General features: G+C 47.0%; 1 non-coding gene across 1 annotated transcript; it reads left to right on the forward strand.

Moving 5' to 3' along the window:
- Nucleotides 1-935: 935 nt before the first annotated feature.
- Nucleotides 936-1,017, forward strand: TRNAS-CGA (transfer RNA serine (anticodon CGA)). The gene has a single exon. It is a non-coding gene; the product is annotated as a tRNA-Ser (tRNA).
- Nucleotides 1,018-4,146: the final 3,129 nt, after the last annotated feature.

Here is a 4,146-nt window from a genome sequence, read left to right on the forward strand (position 1 = left end):
GAGCTCTACGTGGGAGAGAACATCTAGAACGAACTTGTTTCGGCGAGTTAAGCAAGGAGGGCTGTCTCTGTGCCATCTGTTTCTTAACCAAGTAATATCACGTTTCCTGCTCATTAGAGACCAGAGAGACTCTTTTTTACGTTCTTTATTTCAAACAACGCTGTTACACCACATGCCTGACTTCTTTGTATCTTCAGACAGGCGAGAACGACACACCTTGTCACCGTTCTTGCGCGAAGTTGTGTTCTCATATCGTTTCTTAAGGGCGAGGTTTTCGATAGATTACCTAACTAATGTGAAAAGAAAGCGCCTTATGAAAGACCTAATACAGAATGTTTTCCTGTGCCCCTGTACCGTTCAAGGTATGAAAAATCATATGGTCATGACGTACTAAAGCGAGTGAAAAACATGTGTATACCACCCAATGTGAAAACCTTCTTTTTTAAACTTCATACGGGAACCTTGCCAGTAAAAACGTGGCTTGAAGAGAGAGGGATGTATGTACCATGGGGAAGCAGCTGTCTCCTGTGTAACAAACCTGAGACCATTGAACATGTGTTTATTGATTGTAAGAACGCTATTTTCTTTTGGGACATTTTACAGAGAACTTTAAAAAAAGATTTACCTCTTACTTCATATGGAATTCGTTTTTTGCCTTGTGATAGTTCTGTGCAAAATTTGGATGTTATATTTGTACTTGGTCTTCATTCGGTTTGGCGTAGTATGCTATCGTACAGACACTGTGATGTGAGAGTTCTATCCGTTAATGAGTGTTTCGTGGAAGCTGTTATAAAAGTGCGAGATGTGTATAAGACTACCGACTGTAATGAAGATGTAATATCTTTGTTTGACGCGTTGTCACGCATGAAACACGTGTAATAGTGATTGTCATATTAGCTTGACCTGTAGTCAAGAAGGCAATAAAGAAAGAAAAAGCAGTCGTGGCCGAGTGGTAAAGGCGGTGGACTCGAAATCCATTGGGGTCTCCCCGCACAGGTTCGAATCCTGTCGGCTGCGTATCTTTTTTCGTAATTTTTCTTTTACGTTTTCTTTCTCTTCCACATTCTTACTTGAGCTATACTTGCGACAATTTCTTTCTTTTTTCCACAACGTCTAAATTTTAATTTCTTACCCCAGTGTTCTCCACGTCAATTTGTTACATTTACCTCGTGACGAATCCCTCTTATAATCATGAAAGGTAGAGATACAGAGATATCCTGAGCAGAGTGTGAATGATATATATATCTATATATGTATATATATATATATATATATATATATATATATATATATATATTGCTACGGGGTGCCACAATGCCACAATTGAACGTTGTAACATTGTAGAAAAGAGGACGATGTCTAGGGCGAGCTCGTGCAGACCGGGCTCCATGTTGTATGCCTGCCTGTTTACCAGAAGTAAAGGCATTTTTCAGACGCGTTCTCCCCATAACATTTTGGTGGAGAGTGCGGGTCTTCCCACAGTCAACACTACGGCGATTCTACGCAGCGGGCGTTTCTTGGCTGCCTGTGCGATGCCTGATCAAGACGAACACGAGGATTCTTCGGAGACTACCCCAAGCGTGCTTCGTCCAACTGCGCAGCAACCAACAGCACCGCATCCAGCTGCTACTAACCGCACCGTCATCCTGACTCAACCACGTGACCCAGGCACATTTTCGGGCAGTGACAGTCTTTGATTTTTGCGACCGACCCCTAGGTCGAACGACCGTCGTAAAGCACCGGATCAACACCAGTGATGCAAATTCAGTACACCGGCGACCTTATCGGGTTTCCTCTACCGAGCGCCACGTGATCCAGCAAGAAGTCGACAAGATGCTTGCCCAAGACATCATTGAACCTTCTTCAAGTCCTTGGGCTTCGCCCGTTGTGCTTGTGAGAAAAAAGGATAACAGCTGGCGCTTCTGTGTCGACTACAGAAATCTTAACAAGGTTACAAAAAAAGACGTGTATCCTCTGCCGCGGATAGACGACGCTCTTGACTGCCTTAGTGGAGCAAATTATTTCTCTTCTATCGACCTTCGTTCCGGGTGCTGGCAGATATCAGTGTATGATCTCGACCGTGAAAAGACGGCATTTATAACTCCCGACGGGCTCTATCAGTTCAAAGTAATGCCGTTCGGGTTATGCGATGCCCGGCTACATTCGAACGAATGATGGACGCTCTTCTTCACGGTTTCAAGTGGTCAATCTGCTTATGCTACCTTGATGATGTCATTGTTTTTTGGCCAACTTTCGAAACTCACCTCGAGTGTCTCTCAACAATTCTTTCGGTTTTCCACAAAGCAGGGCTCCAACTGAACTCGTCAAAATGTCACTTCGGCCGCCGGCAGCTCACTGTCCTTGGACACCTTGTCGATTTTTCTGGTGTTCGTCCCGATCCTGAGAAAATCCGCGCCGTCAAAGATTTCCCTGTGCCGACCTCTGCGAACATTGTTCGAAGCTTTGTGGGCCTTTGTTCTTACTTTCGTAGATTTGTGCGGAATTTTGCTGCCGTCGCACGCCCGCTCACGGAACTACTAAAAAAAATGTGACTTTTGTGTGGGGACCTGAACAAACCAGAGCATTCGTTGAACTGACGAGTAGACTTATGAAGCCACCGATTCTCGGCCACTTTGATATATGCGCTCCAACAGAAGTGCGTACTGACGCCAGCGGCCACGGAATCAGAGCCGTTTTGGCACAACGACAGCATGGCTGCGAGCGCGTTATTGCATACGCTAGCCGTCTTTTATCGCCAGCAGAGCGAATTTACTCTATCACAAAACGCGAATGCCTCGCACTCGTCTGGGCAGTGGCTAAATTTCGGCCGTATTTGTATGGACGCCCGCTCACGGTTGTCACTGATCACCACGCCTTATGCTGGCCTTGAAAGATCCTAGTGGACGTCTCGGCCGGTGGGCTCTACGGCTACAGGAATATTTCTACACGGTTGTCTACAAATCAGGTCGCCACCATGAGGATGCTGATTGCTTGTCGTGTCATCTAGTAGACCCAGCAGGCCTTTCTGAGAGCGGTGAGTCTACTTGCGTTTCGGCACTTTCCGCGTTTAGCAACATCGGAAATCAGCAACGCCGTGATCCTCACCTCAGAGATATAATCTTTTGGCTTAGTAGTCCCACAACTCCTCCGTCTCTCCGTATGTTCCTGCTCCAAGATGGCGTCTTATATCGCTACAGCATGCATCCTGGTGGACCTGAGCTGCTGTTGGTCATACCACAACAAATGCGTCAGACTGTCCTTGCACAGTTGCATGATATTCCGACAGCTCGTCACCTGGGAGATTCAAGAACTTATGACCGCGTTCGACGTCGCTTCTTTTGGCCCGGTATTTACCGATCCGTCTGCCGTTACGTCGCCTCATGCAAATCCTGTCAACACCACAAAAAACCAGCAACCCTTCCAGTGGGACGCCTTCAGACCATTCAGATCCCATCTGAACCATTTTATAGGGTAGGTGTTGACTTACTAGGACCGTTCCCTTTATCGGCCAGCGGAAACAAGTGCATAGCAGTCGCCACGGATTACACCACTCGGTATGCCATCACATGGGCCCTTTCTACCAGTTGTGCGACCGACGTCGCTGACTTTCTTCTAGAAGACGTCATATTACACCACGGCGCTTCTCGGCAACTGCTTACCGATTGGGGTCGCTACTTTTTATCACAAGTTATTCAAGACATATTACACTTTTGCGCTACAAAGCACAAGTTCACAATGGCGTACCATCCTCAAACCAACGGGCTCACGAAGTGGCTAAATAGAACCATCACGGACATGCTCGCCATGTACGTTTCTTTCGACCATCGTGACTGGGACTCCGCACTTCCATTTGTAACATTTGCCTATAATACGTCTCGGCATGACACTGCAGGTTTCTTGCCATTTTTCCTCATGTACGGACGAGAACCTACGTTACCTTTCGACACGCTCCTTCCTGCCGTTAGCCACACGTCAGAATATGCCCTCGATGTGATTTCTAGAGCTCTAGAGGCACGTGAGATTGCTCGCCGGCGTCTGAGCGATTCGCAGGAACGACAACGACAGGTCTACAACGCGTGCCATCGTGATGTCCACTTCAGTCAAGGTGACACAGTCCTTCTCTGGACGCCGTCGCGGCTAGTTGGC

Source organism: Rhipicephalus microplus, chromosome 1, assembly GCF_043290135.1.
Source record: "Rhipicephalus microplus isolate Deutch F79 chromosome 1, USDA_Rmic, whole genome shotgun sequence".
Classification (NCBI taxonomy): domain Eukaryota; kingdom Metazoa; phylum Arthropoda; class Arachnida; order Ixodida; family Ixodidae; genus Rhipicephalus; species Rhipicephalus microplus.